Source organism: Aulonocara sp. 'chitande type north' Nkhata Bay, linkage group LG1, assembly GCF_057382095.1.
Source record: "Aulonocara sp. 'chitande type north' Nkhata Bay isolate Kocher_YH1m ecotype deep benthic linkage group LG1, A_spYH_male_GT1.1, whole genome shotgun sequence".
In the NCBI taxonomy this organism is placed as follows: domain Eukaryota; kingdom Metazoa; phylum Chordata; class Actinopteri; order Cichliformes; family Cichlidae; genus Aulonocara; species Aulonocara sp. 'chitande type north' Nkhata Bay.
The window spans coordinates 34,497,830-34,519,499 of record NC_141344.1 but is presented as its reverse complement, the minus strand read 5'-3'; the positions used below and the strand labels follow the sequence as shown (position 1 = coordinate 34,519,499).

The 21,670-nt window shown below is 39.6% G+C and overlaps 1 protein-coding gene across 2 annotated transcripts in view; it reads left to right on the top strand.

The window, feature by feature from the left end:
* nav2a (neuron navigator 2a) overlaps nt 1-21,670 on the top strand; it is a 214,332-nt gene that overhangs the window by 80,718 nt on the left and 111,944 nt on the right. The gene's annotated exons all lie outside the window — the stretch shown is intronic.

Sequence of the window (21,670 nt, the reverse complement as noted above, 5' to 3'; positions counted from 1 at the left end):
AGATATTTGATGCAAGACAAAAGTATTATGTGGAGTCACCTGTATTGTCACCCTTATAGGAGATTAAAAATATTGTACTTGGATGTATTGAGGAAATTGGAAAATAATACCTAATGATACTACAAATACTACATTTATGACATTAAAATGTGTTTGATCATGTTTAAGTAGTTTGCCTGACTAGGTGAAATATGAAGTAAAGCTCGACTCAGACAGGTAAAAGATTGAATGTAATAATATGAGGCATTGTTCTGATTATTTGTTTTGTTTATGAAGTCTAGGTATGATGTTATGTAAAAACAAAGTATAGTCATAACATCTCATTTTGAATTCAATTCCTGCAAAATATTAAAATGTTACTTACTCTTACTCACAAGTAATTAAGTCACTGACTCTAAAACTTGGTGGGTAGGGACTGACACTGGGTAAAACTCTGTTTTCTGGTGTGACAAATCCGAATTTGAAATTCTGTTTACGAATCGTGGTGTAGAATGCACTCCACACACACAGTGGCTGTGCTCACAGATGTCAAGTTTATTTTGGTTTTTATACAACGACCCACAGTCTGGTTTCAGCTTTCCATCCTTCCCCTCTCTCGTTTCCCGCCTGACTAAAAGGGGTAAAAGACCGTCATCAGTCCAAACGCCACCAGCTGAGTGTTCTCACCTGCCTCCCCGGCACTGCCCCATTGAGCTCATTGCACCACTCCTCCCCTGCAGCTGAGCCAGGGACCACACCTTCCCCAAACATGGGTACAGTGTCTTCTGGGTTTAAGAACAGACCGACCTTTCGGATGATTATGAGCGTACCATTAAAAAACAGAATTTGTGCAGATATGGGAGTAAATGACAAGTGGAATGGGTAGTTTGCACATCTGTGAAGGCACCATTAATGCTGAGAGTGTGTCAAATGTCTCTATGCAGACGGTGTGGTTTTTAGGAACAGCCTTGGCCATTTCAGCAACACAAATTTCAGCCAAACCACATTCTGCACGTTACAACAGCTTGGCTTTTTTTAGAGTCCAGGTGCTAAACTGTCGCTGTAGTCCGCACCTGTCATCAAGCAAAAGATCTGATGCATCATAAATCAAAAATACAACACATGAGGAGGAATCAAACTGTTTTTAGCAGCTCCTTCATCAAGCAAGATAAAGAAACTGAGCAATTTCCAAGTACTTTCCGAGTGTTGTTAAAAGTCAGGAATGTGCCTGTGTCCAAACTTATTTAAAAAGAAGGAAAATTTGATGTATTTCTACTATTTTCTTTGAAATAGGCCTTAAGTGGTTTAGGCATTTTGGGGTTAAAGAGACAGGAGGCAGAAATGCAGGTGGAAGAGATGAAAATGATTGTGAGTGAGCCGAGTTGACAGAATTAGTCATTAGTATTAGTATGGTTTTTGGTGTGGTTTCACGTCATAATGGTTCAATATCCATTTTTTCTGTGGACCTGTCAGGGCAGGCTGTTGGATTTTGAGCTCTTTCTGCTGTGAATGGGGCAGAGAGGACCCCGTGTCAGTGCCGGTTAATCCGTTTTGTCTGCAAAAACAATGAGTGTGAAATCACACTGTGCACGGATCTCTTCAGGCGGGCTTTAATCGTGTTATGGGCCCGCATTCAAGGAAGAATATGAATCTGTGTGTACTGCTTCTGTGTCTGTATGGGTGTCTGTAGCAGAGGAACACATTAAATGTCTTAATTAAGGGGAATTTTATGCAAATGAGGCTATTCCACTCTATTATTCCCCTGTAAGGCAGTTTTTTTTATCCCATCAAGGGAAGTGCAGAGACATTTCAGGGCGTTTCCCAGGGAAAAAGAATCCGTTACTGCAGAGATAAGAGTTAATTGAATTAAAGTGTCACCCTGGGCTAGATCTGTCTCAATATTATGATATAAGACATTAAAAGAAATTAATAGCTAAAACTGTCACTCAGTATTCCCTCTAACAGTTTATGCACTTGTATCTTTATCTCTCAATAAATAACAAAAAAAGAAAATCCCTTTTTTGTTCTTGTTTCCCTTTCCCTAAAACTTGAAAGGAAAATGTTTGATAAGCTTGCTGTGTTGTAGTAATGACGGTTGAGGAAAAGAGGTTGAATCCAGATCAGAAATAGGTCGACTTGTGAGGTTTGATCTTAGCTGGGCCAGTCTCCATTTTTCACACATACTGTGTTGTTTTAGAGTCTGCTGGTTGTTTGAATGGCCCGGGTCGGATGATAGAGACGGGCCTTAATATTTCAAAGCTTTACAACCACAGTGCAATAGACACTGTTTGGAGTGGACATCAATATTGACTCTCTGCAGGGGAGGTTTTCTTTGGACTTCAGCTAAGTGGCTACACTCGGAGTCAAACCGGCAGAAGTCAAGTAAAAAGGAACTCGTGTCATGTTCACAGACACTGTATTTTCTCACGAGACAGTGTGTTTACACAGGAGTTTGCTTCTTCTGGGTGTTTCAAAACCACAGTCACATTTTTATGTACTGTGGATTTCTTTATTAAACTGCAGTTCTAATTTCCAGACTTCTGGAATTACGGTAGAATTACTTTAAGAAAATTAGATACATTTTAAAGCTTATAAGTGTTTATTTTCAGGATGTCTAACTGTTTGAATGATGTGTATTTTTTTCATTCGCCCACTAGGGGTCTCTGCGTTCTTCCCTGGGTTTTTAGAAGGCACTAAAATAACAGTGACCACCCTCGTCTTAGTGAAAAATGATCATATTATAGATTTTAAGAATTCGATGTTATTCATTTCAAAATCCAAAAAACAGAAATCTAGTAAGAATGCAACATAATTACAACAATGTACAAAGCTGGTTATTTGTAATGTCAGATTTTTATTTCTTTATGCCCACCGCCTTCTTTTTGGGCTTAAATCATGTAAATCTTTAGAAGTTAGACCCTGCTGAGCTACAGTTTACATCATCACAATTCAAGAAACGGGTATAATTAGACTGAAGCAAACTGCACGTGAGGACATCACATGGTTTAGATTAGAAGCCAAGGGCCCACGGTTAATCCCGGCCATCACTGAGAGCAGTTAGGTGTCCAAACAGGGTAAGGCAGCGATAAAGAGATTGAGGTGATTGTGTGTTTGCACGTTTCTCTGTGTATGTTTGTCTTTAATGGCACCACACACACTAGCTGAATCAGCTTAATCTCAACCAACGTGTCTATCAGGGGAAAACCTCTTAAGCTCTTACTGGCCACCATCATGTTCAAAACATTTGTGTTCAGATGCTGGCCGAGGTCCGCTGGAGTTCAAGATGGTTCTAAAGTAGTGAGAGAGCAAAGGAACGACAGAGGGAGTGTGTAAACATGTGTGTAACCATCCCTGTAATTGCCATTAAGTGGCTTAGCGCTATCTCCACCCAGTCCCAGCTGATAAGGCTGCATTCTGTCAGCCATTTATTGTAAGGCCGATAAGAACAGTTTTCTCCATCATGCTCTGGGACAAACTTTATCCAATGCGATCTTCTGTCCAAGGCACCAGAAACATGTCGCAAATATAGTCATAAAAGCAAATCAGTTAATCAGAAGATCAAATTAACATTGAGTTGTACTTCACTTTAGTTCTGTTGTTATTTTTATATATTTAAAAAAAACTGTAGATATTCACCAGTCAGCATGGTCATATAAGGAGAATCACAAACATACAGCGAATGATCAGTCTTCAGTCTGCTGAGCTTTAAAGCTTCTATTAACTCACTGATTTGGTTTTCAGTCTGTCCTGTCATCTTCCCTGACGAGGTAGCCAAAATGCTTTCTAATACCTCCATTAATCAGATGGACACAAAGCAGATTGGTAAGAATGACTGATAATGTCTTTGCCAATAATAATAATTTTAAAAAAAGCTACTGATGATGTGTCAGCGTACATCAGCAGGCTCGTCTCCCATGAACCAGTTCAATATTCTGTTGTCCCTGTAGATGACACTGGAGGGGCAGTCGCCGCTCTTTGGGCTTAAAGACGTTTTCCTTGCGACGGATATATGCAGATGTGGCGCGTGGGAGCGTAACTACTGCAGTCTCTAATAACAACTCTGTCTTTTATCTCGGTGTGGGACACTTCAAATGTTGGCGTGTTGCTAATGCAAAGGCAAGTTTAGTGAAGGACGCCTGAGAACCTTGTGCCATCTTTCTGCAGTAACAGCTTTCAGAACATTAAAATAAATCCCTGAAATGCCCACACATGTTTGTGTACTTGTTGTGAGAGGAGAGAACACTAGCTAGTCAGAGTGTGTATGGAGTGTTTTACTGATGAAGACAAATTTGTCCTACGTGTGTGTCATTCACCCCCCAAAAAAGGTCAAATTTTTCTTTGTCATTTTAACCCTTCCTTTCAGCACTGGTCTTTCAACTGTGTGCACTTGTGTGTGTTTTGTGTGCTTTGCTGGTGGTCCCTCAGACCCTGGAGGTCCACTCTGTTTACCCAGCACCTTGTTGTCTCTCAAACACGCTTCTGCTGGGCTTCTTTTTAAGTGAACAGGTAATAAAATTAAGTTTCATTAACTCGCTCTGTCTTTTTTTTTTTTCCCCCATTTTCTCACCGTTACAATTGATTTGCATTTAGCCTCTCTCACTGCAATACTCTGCTCCTCACGTTGGCCGATTGCTTTGGTTGGACTCTGGGGTTGGTAGCAGAACAACCAAATAAGTCAGTCATTCACTTCAGAGCTGTTAGCAGTGTGGCAGCAGCCAAGCAAAGCACTGCCCTAGCCTTTATGGCTAGGACCTTTAAAAAGACATGGTTCCCTGTATTTACTTTGTTTGATTTGATTATTATTTGTTTGTTTTGTTTCAGAACAATAATGCAGGGCTCGGTTTATTCAGCTTGACTTTATACATGACACCCGATGTCTTCTTGTCATGCCTGTCTCGTCTCTCTGTTGCCTCTTACCCCTGATGCCTCATTACCCACTAGTCTATTTATACACTTTGTTATCCACGAGTGAAGCTTTCCTGGCAGGAGCTGCTAAGCACTGCCAGTCCGGGAAAGAATGCCCATTCTGGGGCTTTGCAGAGACCATGGCCCTGGTCCCTGGAAGAATTGCTACTCTGTCTTCTGTAGCTGGTTATGTAAGCAGCGGACCTCCTCAAACTGACAGAATGATGAACTCAATTAAAGCTATGTTAACAGCAGTACTCTTTGCAGAACCCCAGAGTGTCTAAATATTGTTTTTCATGTAACATATTGAGGAAAAATACATGATGGACTGTATGGATTGAAAGCTCCAGTTAATGATGTAAGGCTGGGATCACTACATTAGTTTCTTGTTATAATCAGAGCGCTGTACATTCCTGTTTGAGAAAATGACAGAAAACCAGTCTGTGAAAATGTAAACTTTGACAAAAGAAGAATTTTGGAGATTTTTAAGCTGTTTTACAAAATTCTTGACATGACTTGTTGTTGTCGTGTCATTAAAATTGACATGTTAATGTCAAAGAAAGAAAAAATCTGCTAAGTAATTTGCTATGAAAACACTTTATTGAGTGTGGTGTGCGTGGTGAATGCTCAGCAGAGCTCAGAGTTTTTGAAAATCTCTTATGGTTTCACTACTGTAACATGTGGAACACATCTGAAACTTTGAGCCAGAGATGGAAGTGACACTTTCCCCTTCCATGTCAGGGCGTTCTTTGAAGATATGGATTGAGTTCGTCCATAATAATCTGAAAGAGCCTCGTGAGCAGGCCTGAAAGAACCCACGCTGATCAAAACCTACTAAGAGTAGAACTGGGTTAAAACTCCCTCTAAGAAGCAAAATCTAGTAAGCAGGTCATGTTAGAGTAGAAAGTCATGCAGCTCTCTGGAAGTGATGCCGTCGGTGACAGTGGGGAGGGGAGCTGGCTAACTAGAGGAGGCGGAGGCAACCCAGGATGAGGGTGTTGCTTGCCAGATGTTTAGCTATATGGTTCAAATGGAAACTAGCCCAAGTGGAACCAAAGTTGTGATGCTGGTTGATTTCCTTTATGTGGCTTCCATCCCTCCCACCTCACAGCCTTCCATTAGAGGTTTTGGGGACATTTTGCATGGAAATTAAGACTCTTATTTTACGTCATAGGTTTAATAGGAATAAATCACCACGTCTGCTCCTTTGGACCATGTATAGACTTTTATGCGAGTGTGTGTGTGTGTTATGTGAGTTGTGTGGTGCCATGGCGTGTTGCCAGAACTGTCTTCTTTGCCTCAGAGTTCCCCCGGCACCAATCAGACTCACATGTACAGTGCCAGCTGTAGTCAAACAGCTCCCTGGTGCATGATGAATAAAACAAAACTTGAATAAAGTAGTAATTGACTTTCATAAAATTAAATTGTCTATGACTGAGTGCTAAGAGTGATAACCATCATGGAGCAGCTTGTTGCTTTTTGCAGATAATTTCTGTGCATGGTAAACGGTGCTGGTGCTGTGGTCAGCTTTTGACATCAAACATGACAGTAGATGAGATGGAAGTCATCCCCAGAGTGTCTTCAACAGTGTGGTTTGACTTAAGGGACACGATTGACAGTAAATTGAGCTCACTTATTGTGGGGACTGTCACTCACCTTGTGCAAGCACTTGTATATGTTTTGGTATTTTGCAAGCAGCTTTGTAAAATGTGAGGGGGAATTTCTGAATGTCAACACTTAAAATTATGTCCAACTTAATATTTGACTTAATAATTGTAACAGAAAAGTGTGTAGTGCAAACAGTGGTGCGGGACAAAAGATGCTATTCAAATGGATTATAATTCAATTCAAACAAACTGTAAGCTACAAGTCTAAAGTATTTTTTCTTCAATTTTCAGTTCAGTGGCCTTCTTTTTTTAACACCATGTTTACTTTGTAGTTGTATAATTTGTATAATTTTGTGAGTACTGGAAGAGACTATTTTACCATTTACGAAAAGGGAAACGAGATGTTTCACTCCTTTGTGAAATTATTGACACAAAAATGAGTAGAGGTGCAGGGTACCCAGATTTCTCAGGAAATAATTATGCCCTAGAGCTTCACATGAATGCTGCTTTATAGTAAGAAGTTTAAATATTCTGTCTCCCTTCTCATATGTAAATTCAATTTTAGTTTTTGAATGGTTGCATTTTATTCTTTGGTTTCTCTCTTTACCCAGAACACATTCAAGTAATATTATAGTGAAAAAATATTATGCTTAATTTTGCTGAGGACCCCACTCAGGGATCCTTGGTGGTCCCTGAACACCCATCACTCTGGCAATCACTGCAGCACCTCCGACCACAACATGAGCAGCCTGTGCGTCACTCGGGGGCTAATAAAAACACGACAGCCACTCCTTTTCCCACTCGCCGGCATGTGCCTGTTCCACTGTGTGAATGTTTTAAGCTGATTTGGCTGTTCATAAAGGGAATAAAACTTAATAATATAGTGCAAACTCTGTGCCCAGTCTGTGCTGTTAGGGGTTAAAGAGAAAAGCTTTCCGTTCTCACACTTGGATGTATGGCTTGTGTTTATTTTGAATTAAATAGTTTTGCTTTTAAGATTGGTGTTTTTTGTGTGTATGATCTTGCTAAGTGTGTGCAGAACTGTGATAAACATATTTAGTGCTGTAGTTGATTTGTGCAAAGGTGACCCTGTAAACACCTACAGAGATTTTTGTAGATGCATTATTATAAGGGGCTTCTTGTACTTGTTACAGTCATGTTGGGTATTTTATTTTCCATAAATGTCTTCAGCAGAGATACTGTTTTATATTATAAAGAAGCCTAATTACCTCAGCAAGGGAACTTTTATGGCTTCCACTACTCATGGTAAAACACGTTTTTATTTCCCACCTTACCTCATTAAGGCTTCTTCCCTGTATATTTAGAAATATAGCCACAGTTAACATGGGTAAAATATGGGTACAGTGGAAAGTGTAGCTAGCAAAGCTGATGACTTACTCCCCCTGTCTTAGATCATTGCTTATTTGGTGTCTGTTTTCATTAAATTATGAAATCAGTGGATTTTTTTTGGTTCTCGCTGCTGTCAGTCACTAATGTGATCAAACTAAGTTCATGTTCAGTCTTCGAGAAAGTCCATGTGTGAAAGGATATTAAGACTGCAAACAGCTTCACTTTGTTGTTGCCACACTGAGTGCTTAATGAGCAGAAATAGCTCTCCCTGCTATTTTCTATGCTTTTCAGCCCATTTCATCGATGCACCACAGAGAGAGGCGGCATGTTGCCATGGAAACAGCAGACAAAGGCTACGAACAGGGATGTATGTTGAAGGCCTCCCTCGGCATGTGTGTGCACGTTTGCATTATGAATCTTGATCTCCATATCACAGGAAGCCATCGCCTTTTTCAGCAATGTTTGCACAATTCATGGACACTGGCCTTGTTTTTTTTTTGTTTTGTTTTTTAAATCACAGGACAAAATATTGAGCTAGCGTTCAGCAGTGCTGTTGATCTGGATAGTAGAAGCAGCTCTGCGTGACAGCTGTGTTTTGCTGGTGTGATATTTTCCAAGGGTTACTGGATAGGAGCATATTTTTGTGTTTTTGACAGGGGTGAAAATGAGGAGACTCGTCCCCCTTACTCCACTGCCATTTTTTTTTTCAGTCAGTCACCAGCAAACAAGTGGCTCCACTATGTGGAGATGAAGCTCAAAATGCAGAGAGAGCTGTCTGTTAGTATGATGGGCAAGTAGGGCTGCTCAATTAATTGAATTTTAATCACGATTACGATCTGGGCTTTCAACGATCATTAAAAATGACTGAGCCGATTATTTATCCGCGACACATTAAAGGCCGGTCCGTGAAAATATTGTCGGGCATAAACCGGTCTGTGGCGCAAAAAAGGTTGGAGACCGCTGATTAAGAGGACCCGAGGGAAGCTTGGAAAGCTAAGCAGAAGTTATTTGGAGAGGAGAGTGACTGCTGTTGGTTGAAAAGAGAGGTAAAAAAAAAAAAAAAACTTCAGTGGTGTTGTACACTATTTTATATTATTTTTTAAAGTCATTGTTAACCCTTTAAATCCGGTCAGAGCAGCACGCTCTGTTTTGTGTAACTATTTTTAAATCCCTGTAGAACCTGAACCGCGTAAGCTAGTGCAATAATTTGTTTTGCATATGAAACCGGAGGAGTTGTACTTACAACTTATGCCATCAGCTTGTCCTCGGTCACAGTTTCCTTCCACATAAAGCTTTGCAAAAATTGCATAAAAAGCACTTGCAGGAACAAAAACATAATATTCCAGAAACACGCTTTGCCGATCCGATCAGCTGTTCATAACACTTCCCACATTGAAAAAGTTGTCAGCAGAACTATCACATGTCCGCCATTTCCTGGCCGAAACCGGAAGTGATGTCATTTTTGCGGAAATGTAGTTTTTTACTTGTAGGCCTTAAAAACCTATACTCGTCATGTTTGACTTTTCTGAATAGTTTCTGGGATGCTTAGAACTCGAATTGCACTGCTGGAAATAGTTTATTTTGATGCACATGCTGTTTTCTTTGCAAATTTGCATCATATGATTGTTTTTTTGTTTTTCCTGCAGTGTATATAAAAATTGGTGTATCTCCAAAATAAAACTATGAAGACACTCAAAATAAGTTTCCTGTTATTGTAAACTATTTTTTGCAACTTTTTTGTATTTAAAGTTTTGAGGGATAAGCCTCTTAAATTTCTCCAAGTAGAAATATATGTAAAAAAACAAAAACGATTTTCAATTTTCTTGTAGTTTATTGCACTTTTTTGCAATTAATGTAGTTACTATGGACTTAATGCATACATATTATTAAAATATGGGCTATAACAGTTATATAGCAACTTGAAATGCTCCCACAAATGGCATTACAGCATGTAAAAATATAATATAAGCTCTGGCGGACTTGGTTTTATAGTAGGTCTTAAAGGGTTAAATAAATATCGTCAAATAATCGAGATCTCAATTTCAGTGAAAATAATCGTGATTATCATTTTTGCCATAATCGAGAAGCCCTATGGGCAAGTCAAATTAGAATAATCTGCTTTGCACACAGTGGATTTTTTAGCCAATGTGTTGGTGGTTTGAAGATAAGCTTAATAGAAACATGTCACTCCCGAATTTACAGTAATTAGTTCACTATTGGCACAGATTCCTCCTAATGACTGAGAGACAGAATTTTCAGCATAGATGATCAGTTCTGTTGCCACTATTACAGCCAATACTCTGGAAGCTAGTGTGGGACTGCTCTGCTCCTTCAGCAGGAAGTTATTCACTGATTATTTTCTGCTAAATGTTGAAGGTCAACACCAGAGAACTCAGTAGTTTCTTTATCAGAGCTCAACTCTTAATCGTGTCTGTCATTACTCTGTTCAGATAAGCCAACCTCAGTCTTCTTCTAACCAAACAACTGGAGCCTTTGTTTTTGGGTTCTTCACATTTCTACATGCAATAAACTTATATGTGCTTCTTGTAAGACAGGAAGTAAATCAAATATGATGAGAATTTGCTTCCTTTGCACTGTAAGTGTTCAGTCATTGTCTCCATAAGATAGAAGTTGTTCATTCCAAGATTGGGAACGTACGAAAGAAAATTGTGCAATTTCACAATGACTGACTTTTTAGCTCAATTGTTCCCATGTTCACATCCAGAATTCTCTCCAAGGAAAGATTCAATCAGCCTGCGGCTACAATGGCCCTCCTACCCAAAACCAATCAGCACAAGGTCCACAGAGAGTACGATGAAGTCTTCCAGACACTAGAAAGAACGAACGAAATGACAAAGACAAGAATATAGATGGTTTCTAGGAAATGACAGTGTCAAGTCAAGTCAGCTTTATTTGTATAGCATGTTTCAAAGACATCAAGTGTCAACCAATGTGCTGAAGAGAAGGACAATGTAATCAAATAAAAGAAAGAATTAAGATAAATGAGGTAAAAAAAGATCACAAAACATCCATATCTATACAAGTATAAATCTACACGTACAGGCATGTATATGCACATACATATACATACATATACGTGTAAACACACACACACACGTACAGACGTGGACGTGAATACATGTATACATATACACATGTATACGTCATGCAATAAGATAAAAGATCAAAATAAAGAAGACAGAATAAACGCGGTTTCAAAGAGATCTGAAAGCCTTTGAAAGTAGATAGATCTTCAAATTTGATTTGAAGATTTCCATAGAGGAAGAGAATTTTTAGAGAAAGAGAATTGATCATAAACTCTCTTTTTGAGGGTAGGCCTGGTGGAAGTAGACTGTTAGAAAGATAAGCAGATGACTCGTAAACTGTCCGAAGTTGTTGACCAACACCATCACCACATGCTCATACCTTCAGGGCCTCACACAGACAAAATATGTCAACTTCAGTGTGACTGCAATCCATACAGATTAACTACATCATATAAATCATTCTCTGACACCCAGTTGAATATAGAGATCTCAGAGCGAGGAGAAGCATGCTGATTAAATGTGATTTGACGCCTCTCAGCTTTTGTGAGCAAGTAATTTTTCCTGACATGGTAACACTGTGATATCTCTATCAAGAGGCCCTTGGGTTTGATTGGCTTGTTTTCAAACTGAGTCAGTCTAATTTAATTTTCCTGACTGTTTTAATTCAGAAATACCAGTTAAACTGAATATCAGGTTTGGAGTCATAGGGATGGTAATGAGAGACCAATGAGAACATTTTTAAAGGAAAAACATTATACATTACGCACTATTTTTCCAGCCGATGCAATATAACCTTAAACTACAGTCTTATCTTCTAGTCAAAAAGTAAATTTAAATGATTTGATGCAGTCTTGCTTGTCTGCCAAAATGAAATATACACTGTCCAACTGACAACACAAGGTTAAATGCATGAACCTGAGCTGCATTTGGAAGGGATGAGCCGCCCATATCCATTGAGATTTTCCTGCAATGACTACAGATAAATCACTCAATGAAGTTGGGAGCTTCCTCTACTATACACAGTGGTTAGCTCTGACCTCAGTCATCTTATAAAGCCCTCTGAGCATTTAAAGCATACAGAAGGCGCCAAGTTGGGTTCCTTTCCAACAACTGATCCTCTCTTGAGGATAGAATGGATTAAAGGCAGCTATGAAAGCTTTGGAAAGCATTTAGTTAGCCTCCTCTGGTTTGCATCCATCTTTGTCAGCTCTCGCCGTCTACTGCACAGCTCTTAGTGGCTGTTTAGCCCAGTGGAGCTGTGCCAGCTAAGCGGAGGTATCACTGGGACACTGCCAACAGCAGTCTGGGTCAAGCTCCTGAGTGAGCTATATACCTGCATATGATATGAAAACTGCCTTGTGAGATCTGAGCCTACTTAGCTATGGATGTATATGAATTTAATCTTTATTTTCTGTTGATGATTTGTAATTTGCTCTTTTAGTCTGCACCTTCTTCTCGTGATGTTCCACCACTCAGATCTCCTTTCAAAAATTCCTGAAGGAGGCTATAGCTACAGTCAGAATCACTTGGTATTTATACCATGTTGTTTTTCCATTTACTCAAATGCACCACATGCTCTATAGTACTCACAGTCCACTGGGACAATGAGACAGTGTAGTATAAGAGAGCATATATGCTAGATTCTGCCAGAATGTAAGATTATGCTTTGTGGACACAAAAGCATACATTTGTGTAGCTATTTACCTATTAGGGATGGCATATGTCTAAAAGCTCATCATTGAGTTAAATACTGTCCTTTTAAAGAGGGATGAACAAGTGAAACAGAATTATTTTAGAGGTTTTGCCAATTGAAAAACTGTCAGAAGTGATTGGCTATACAGATTAGTTATACAGACACGGACAGCTGGAGACCTGATGGCTAAATAGTCATTCCTCTTTTTCGATTGTTCGATGATGAAATTTGTTACAGGAACCCAAGCGGACTATAGCAAACTCGCAGAAACAAAGTATAAAACCTGCTTAAGTGGGGATGTCCATATGTTGCCCACTCTAGCAGCTCAAGCAGGGAGGGTTGACACTACTTTGCCCTTTTGTAACATTTGTAACACATGGTCCTGTTGTTAATCCTGCACTCATGGATCGAGGACAGTTCAGTGTACAAAAAGTGTATAAAAGTGTGAAAACTGAAGTCGTACCTCTCTACACTTTGAGCTGTCAAAGTCAAACACGGAACACTGAAGACAAAGGGTACCATGGCGACTGTGCTTGCTAAACTGTTTGACCTTTTTATTATGGCTGCCTGCAGCTACAGTCATAAAAAGGAAGTACACCTTTTTTAATTCTAAGGCTTTGCAGGTCGTAATAAAACCTATCTGGTCTTTAACGGGTCTTAAGATTACTGTATGTAAACACAATCTCAGGTGAAATAAAAAATATGACATTACTCATAATGCTCAGAGAAACTAGAAAAAATAAACTACGTCTTAGACTCCATAGGCCTCTGTTAGCACGTTGAATGTTGAAGTTCATGACAGCACAATTAGAAAAAGACTGACCAAGTACGACTCAATTGGAAATGAGGAAAATGCCTCTTTTCTCTAAAAATAACATAGCAGTGTGTCTGGAACGATGTCCTTTGGATAAGAGAGACTGTGGCGATATCTGGCAATGAGATTCAGCAACTGCTAAAATGTCTACGTGTGGTGAAAACCAAATGTAGCATATCAGGACAAATGTCTGATGCCAACTGACATCAGGGTGACAGAGGGGTGATCATTTGGGTTTGTTTTGAATCCACAGGACCTAAGCACCTTCCAGCCATGAACTTACCTGTATACCAAAATAATCTAGTGTGAGCCCACCTGTTTGACAGCTAAAGCTTGGCTGAAATCGGGTCATGCAACAAGAGAATGATCTAGAGCACGTCAGCAGAGTGACTGAGAAGGAAAAGAATCAAGGTGTAGCACAGAACTCAGGATCTTAAAAGAGCTGTGCATAGTGAATGAGTTTTTTGCATCAATGAACTGAAGTGATATGAAGAGAAGTGGGCTAAAATTCCTCCACAACAATGCAAAAGACTGATAAAGTCATGTAGAAGACAATTATTTATTGCTGAAAATTATGGTTCTACAAGCTGCTGAAGCATGGGGTTAACTTAGTTCTTTACGCCGCAGCTGTAAAAGGCTGATGGAGAATTGTCGTCACCCTTAAAAATCTGGTAACGCTGGCTAAAGTCTCCATTGATTTGTGGTTTATCTAGTCACCTCAATTACAAAATACAGCAAGTGTCTCATGCTGTTTTCTCTAGTGGATTGTTCTGTGTGTATACTTGTTAAATGCCTGTATCCAATGTCAGCTGTAATTGGAATGATGATTTATGTTGACCAATCTTCTCTTCCACAAAAAAAGCCCCAGAGACCAATTGCTAGAGGTGACAGAGAAAGGATAAAATGAAAGCCCTAATTCAGCCTCGTTCTGTATCTCTGAGGCCATCCGGCTTCTCTCTGAGGCTTTATAAAGTCCAGAGCACAGCAGGATTACGGGTCATGGCGATGTCACCTTGACTCGGCTTTAGGACAATAAGAAAGAGATGACTCTTTTGCAGGCTGGCATCAATATCCTAGGGTTTTCTTGAGTTAGTAGGGACCAATGGCTAAGCAAAAACTCAATGAAAGCACACAGAATTTATGGCCCAATATATACTTGCTGTGGCTTTTCCCATTGACACCGGGGTAAACTGAGATTATCTCCTGTCACTTTTTATTTCCTTTGATAGGATCCTGTCGCCCCTAGGGCCGTGTAAGTAATAACTCTCATAACCGCGCTGTTTCAGTGGAGCCTCACAGAAGCACAAATGGCTGAGTGTGGTTTCTCTTGAGCTGCCTTGGTTGTTTAACCAGTTAAAAGAATAATTAATTGGAAAGCTTTAGCTGAATCTGACATCCATTCTTCAGATTTCTCCACATGCTTAATCTCATTTAAAGGTCATAGAGCTGGACCCGGTCCCAGCATGCAAAGGCAGAGAAGTGCCCTGGAAATGGAGCCAGTTATTACAGGCGTGGAGTTGACACAAAAGACCAAAATGAACTCATTGTGGCTTTTCTAAGCCCACACTTTCCAGGTTGGAATTCCATGAAGGAATTATTTGACAAGATGATTCCACTGTATATTTATTGTAGTCATAAGGATACAGCTACTCTTTTTACTGAAAGATCAGCCTTTGCACTTACAATGATATGTTAATTTTTCTGATCTTGACAACTAAAGATGTTGAGTCATCTATTAGGAAAATCTACAGTGGGCTCACCTCTGCCATCAAGCCCTTTAGGAATATTTTCTCTTCTCCAGTGAACCCAATTATGGCTGCCAGTGCTGCTCAACTAGAGAAATGAGTGAGAGAGAGAGAGCGCATCCCCTGCTTTGCCTCTAGTGGATGAGCCAATCTATTAGTGCCCCATGTAATGCAGCTTAGTACTGAGATAGGGAAATGCTATTGTCCAAATAAATTCATTCAGGCTGCATAGAAGCGAGAAGCTCCTCTCAGACATCATTTAAAATCACGGCGCGCTTCTGCCAACGGATTGCCAGCTGAACAGTTTCTGAAGAGCTGCCCCAGGGTGACTACCAGTGGATGGTGGATGGTCCCAGACCGCAGAGAGGCGTTTGACAGTGAGAATCTCTTAGTGTTTCATCTAAACTGTGGTGCTCATCAAAAGTTTTGCCTCACTGCGGCTGGTCGGAGATAGGGAATTAAACTTGTATGCACTGAATACTAAAAAGTATATCTAGCTCGACTGTGTAGTCATACTGCCATGGTGTTACACAGCAAAAACACAAAATGATTATGTATAGAGCTGAAGCTGTTTGGTAGCAATATACAATCCATAATATTTCTAATCAAGCTAATCTGACCTCATGAGTCCTTTGTATATTTTGTTAACATTTCACTCTACAACCGCATAAATATGAAGTCCATAAGAACACTCATGCTGCCTAATTATCAGCAAAATGTTCATATTAACATATGGCATTTGTTTCTCCTAAACAATATCCATTAATGCAAAGAGCATATGATTACTAGGATAGTTATATTCTAGCAACTCGGTGTATTTAAGAATGAGGATGTCACACTTCCTAGATTGGACAAAATGCATTTCAGTGAATAAACCAGACCATGTAAATGCTGCTTCAAACAACTTTTGAAAATTTGTAACAGAGAGTCGCGTTTTATAGGAAATATGACTGCAGGCTAATGTTTTGGGTTTTTTTTTAATCTTTTAAAGTCCCATTTAAACCTGCCCTTTTCCATGCTTTATAATTTGTACTAACAAAGTTAATACCACCAATTATTACATAGTCCCTTGATAGATAGATAGATCACTCATTTTCAGTCTCGTCCTTGTACCTGAGCATTTTCACAGGAATGTTTTTTTTTTTCTTGTTTGTTTTCTTAAGACACTTAATACTGACCTGTGAATCATTTAAACATAAAAAGGTGTGTAACTCAAGGGATGGCACGGACATCTTGGCAAAGAACCTGTTGCTGCCAGAGGTAACAGTTTGACAGTTATAAAATATTGTTTGCACCACATCTATTTCCCATTTTCCTTTGAAAACTTAAAGAAATAAAAAGTGGTTCAGGACATTTGGCCAGTGCTGTAAGTTGCACATATTTTTAATAAAATGATATACATTTAACAATGTATTGCTGGACTCAGCTGATGGATATCTGACAGCATTTTGTCAGCTCAATACATGGAATTATCTTACAAAGAACTATAGCTGTATTCTGCTGTAGACATCTATGAGCATGCAGGCAGTGGAGGCTGCAGCTCCCCCACTGTGTTCCTCCTCAGGAAAGTTTAGCCCTTGTTATTAGAGAAAGACAGAAAAAAAATGGAAAGAGGGTTGAACTGGGTCACACATGATGTAGGGAGCAGGAAAAAGAGGCATAGAAAGTGATGGGAGGACGTTAACAGAGTATTTGTAGCAAAATCCTCAGGGAGCTTAGAGAATGAGCTGTCCGTCACTCTCAGCATCACAGAAACGATTGAGCCACCAGACATGCTTACCTCGTCATATCCATGTTTAACATGGCCATGGATTCTTTGTGTGTGGCTTCACTAAGCTGTTGCTGTGAAATAGGACCACAGGGGCTGTTGGATAAGATTCAAGAAAAGTATCTCATGAAGGCATTTTCAGGTTTGTGTGTGCACAGGGGTCTGTGTCGATTGTTTTTGTTGCAAGTATGTGCTGGTCCATAAGTGCACAGGCAGGGGAAGAAGCTGGCAGCGACACTGATGTGATCTGACGTGGTTGAAGCTTGTAAAGCATGCTTCAGGCCTCTTTGACTCCCAGTGCTAACCAGCAAGATCCACTCCCCCCTCTTCTTCATCATTTTCTCCTTTTACGCTCTCTCCCACCCTTTCATTTCTCTCTGTCTTGGCCTTACAGCATCCCCCTGTCTAGCTCTGTCTTCTCTTGTTATGTTTGTTGGGCATTCTCCTTTCTGCCATCCTTTAGGATAATTTCATGGCTATTTGGAGTCTCCATGCCTGACCCAATCTGCATTAGGTCAGGGATATCAGCTCTCCAACATTGTGCTTCTGTGCTATTGACTCGCATGTACTTGCAGTGACAATCCACTGTCCACTGTCAGCCAATGTGACTGTTCCGTGGTTGTGAGAAGGTGCACAGTCACTTTACCACTGAGTAAATCTGCTAAGAGTAAAGGCAAGCCAAGGTTATCCCCCATCAGAGGGTAAAACAAGTCCACAACAAAGCTCCAATGCCAATAACAAATAAAAATTGCCCTTTTGCTCCTCCCACCCACTCCATGACATGCTGGTCAGTCACAGGAGCTCGTTCAGTGAGAGACTGAGATTACCGAAAAGCACCACTGAACGACACAGGAAATCATTCCTGCCTGTGGCCATCTCCCTGTACAACGCATCCACTTAACACACTGTTTGCTGCTACAACTACACATGTTTCTTTTCCAAATATTTATTTATAAGTGACTTATGTATGTATGTATGTATATATATGTATATATTGTACTATTCTTAGTTAGCGTATTGTCTGTCTTGTCTTAATGTTGGTTTAAAATGGAGCACTGTAACAAAAAATAATTTCCCCCAGGGATCAATAAAGTATTCTGATTCTGATTCTGATGTCCACTGTCGAAGCTTGGAGTGCACCCTTTGTTAATTTGCTAGCTGGTTGGTCCAGTAGGATAAGAAAGTCTCAGCAATGTCAGGTCATTTCATCGCGTGCACTTTCTTTTTTAATTAATAAATGTATTTATTTTTATTTTATTTACTTCGTTTTTGTTTTTTCAAGACACAAGGATGTCATGTCCATGTCAGTTAGCTTTCATATGAAAATGTTTGTTGTAACCATAGCCATCAAATCAGTTTAACTCTGGCTATTATAAACAAAGTCCTGGTATTTTTTTTAGATTTTGTCCAAAAAATAAATTCTATTTCTGTACTGAAAACACATTTTTTGTACTTTACCATTAAATGTTTAGACAGCAAACAGTCAGATTATTATTGGTTTTGCTTATTTTTTGTTTTCCTTTTCTTTTAACTGAACATTTAGCACAGACTTTCACGTAACATGTGATATACTGCAGGTATAGAGATGGAAAAAATGTCTATCCACAAAGAGTATTGTGTCTAGTATTCCAAGTATCCACTGTGTGGTTAAGTTTCACAGTATGTGCACATTTTATTGCCTTAAATTTGCTGGTGGCTGAATGGAAAAGCAAAAATTTAAGTCAAAATTGGAGTCTAAATGAACGGGATTTGTGCCCCCAGGCAGTGAAGGCAGCAGACCTTGAATGCTGTTTAATTTTGTTTCATGTTTTTGCATTCTCTAAATGTACAGCATTCAGTATTCCATGAGCACATATTTTAGACTGCCACGATATAAATAAAAAAACACTACTAAATGCTGGCCTTGAGCATGTCTCTCCAACCCAGCCTTGCTCAATCCTTTGCCCTTTTTTGTCATCACAAGAATAAAGAAACATATCCTTCGTGTTTTGATTCCCTTCTGCCAGTTCTGCCATATCACTGGCTTGGCATTTGGCTGCGGGTCAGCATAAATACTCTGCAGTAAATAGGATTAGCTCAGAGCGGAGAGTGGGCGACGTGGAGCGGGTGCCTTCCTGACCCAGCACGCTGTTGGTGGCAGACCAGGCCCACTCACTAAGCTCTTTAAAGGCTTGCTTGCTGATAAAGAGCACACCTTCTAATCTGATCTCCAGATTGCCACTGTCAGAAACGGTAGAGGTGCATTTAAAGTGGCATCTGCTGCAAGTAAAGCACTCCTGGCTAGCTCCACAGCAAGCGAGTTGTTATTACTTTTGGTTGAATGAGTAGTCAAGGACAATATCATTAGGATTTGAATGTTAAATATACAGAGTATGATTATAAGGCAGCAATTCAGTTATTGAGATTTAGATAATTGAATTTTTATAATCTTGTTTTCATGTTCTAGATTCTTGTGCTGGTGGGGCGTTTGAACATTCAGAGCTTTCAGCAACAGCACCATTTGTTTCAATTCAGAATTGATGTATACCTGCAAGCAAGCACGTTGTTTAAAATCGCAACTTGAAGAACCTAAAGAAAATGCATCTGTTACTTAATTTCTAGCTTTTGCTTTGCAGGCGTTCTAAAGGTTTCTAACTGCTAACTTTAAATCATTTTAAAGCAGTAATTATCCCATTACCATAGACAGTCTTTTATTAGTTAGTTATTAGTGTTGTATTTGGATTTATAAATCAGTTTTCAGCACATTTGGCCTACCCAATGTTCGTAAAATAGAAATACTTCCTAATTATTAAGATGTGACCTTATTCTTCATACTTGTATAGGCAATAATATCTGCATTGGTCTGAGTTGACTGTTGGTAAGTAAGACAGCTCCACCAATCTCTATGGCACAGAGCTACATGTTTACCATGTAGTCATGGGAACAAAGACAATTTTAATAGTTTCTCACAGGACTGCACAAAGTACATGCTTACTGCTTCCAAAGGAATTAAGTGCATAAGTAGCAGCCAGGTACAGCTAATCAAATGCACTTGATTAACTGATCATCAGTAAGTATGAGCATCTCTAAAAAGGTGTTTTGGCAGTTTGTTGGTTTGGAGCAGTCAGGTATGTGTTTGTTTTTTTTCACATTGCCAAGTAGGAATGATATTGGCAATGATCTTAGAGAAGCAAGTGTTGCTGCCCATCAATCTGGGAAGTGTTGTAAGGTAAAAAGAAAAGAACTCAAGACCTAAAGTTTTAAAAGGACTTTGCAGCCTGCAGTCCTTTTAAAACTTTAGTTTTCACTTGTAGGTGATAAAGATCTGAAATACTTTAAAACATTTTAATATAATCATGTTTTCTTTCTTTTTTGCAATGAAAAGACAAAAAAAGGGAGGAAAATTTGGTATTTGGCTATTGGCCAACATGATTATGTTAAACATCAGTTTTGGTATCCATATAGATTTGCACAACTAAGGCATCTGTAATCTGTTGCGCTAGCTGCACCTTTCTGTGGGTTTCACCAAAGTAGGAAAAACATTTACATATAAATAGAATAACCTTTTCCAAAATCCCTCACACAGCGTGAGAATGGGAAGGCACATTCAGCTATCGTGGCCATGAGCCTGGGCGTCTCTGTGTGGAATCAGATTCATCACAGCCAACTTGGCTCAAGTTGAGCTGTAGCGAACGAGGATGACTTGGACCTTTTTGGTTTTATTCTGGGGGATTTCCGATTGCAGCCTCCAGAGTTCAGCCAATTAACTGCTCCAAATGTTTATTTTGACGCTGGATGCCAAGTGTGTGTGTTGTTGTTTTTTGGGGGGTTTTACGCTTTACAAACGGCGTGTGCATATTTCCCACATGCAAACTAAACTTTTACTCTATCTGTTGTGTGTAAATCACTTTCTAAAAAGAAAACAAGCCTTTAAGTGTCTAGGTTGGCCGCTGCTCTTTGTTTAATTCACCAGCTTGTGGTGCAGCTCGTCTATTAGAAACATCCCTGCCAACCTCTGCCAAATTAGAGCCTTTAATTGCCGTTCCATTTTGTGGCTTGGAGTCAGTGTGTTTCCTCTTCCCAAGCTGCTTGGCTTTGAACATTTTAAAGCCTTGCTTTCAAACTTTTAAGGTTTTTTACAACATTTTATAAAATTCAGTTTGTAACCCTTGAGTTTCCATCAAAGCCTCGAGTCAGGAAACGAGCCCTTTGCCTTGATTTCCCCTCTCTCTAACCAGTATGTTTACATCGGAACTCTTATTTGCTTGTGGTGGTGTTCATTTCCTGCTTGTGTTTTAGGGTACTTTCTGGAGAATTGTGTCTATCCCACAACCCAACTGTTACCGCTCCCTGTTGCTCTCGCTCTCCCCTTGAAAGGATCCTAAAGTTTCTCCTTGTTAAAACAGGTGTGTGAGTACTTCACATTAGTTTAGATTTGCCTGCCATAAAACTGGTTTTATTGGCTTTACATCACCGTGCAAACAGCATTACCTATCGAGTGGAAGCTGTGAGTAAGTGGGGCTAAGCTGGGTGGGCAGCACTTGGCAGCACATTTCAGCCATGGCACCCTACTGGTGAAAATAGACCATAAACATGACGGGTGTTTCCCTCTAAAGATGTGAGCTGGTTGCAAGCCAAACACATTGTTTTTTAACACTGATGGATTTTCTCAAGCTTGCCTTCTTGCTTGAATATATGGGAGTGTTCTGATTTATTGATTAGCGCACTTTTCTTTCCTGGTGGTTAGTTAAAGAGAAAATTGTCTTGCAATAGCTGTTAAGTG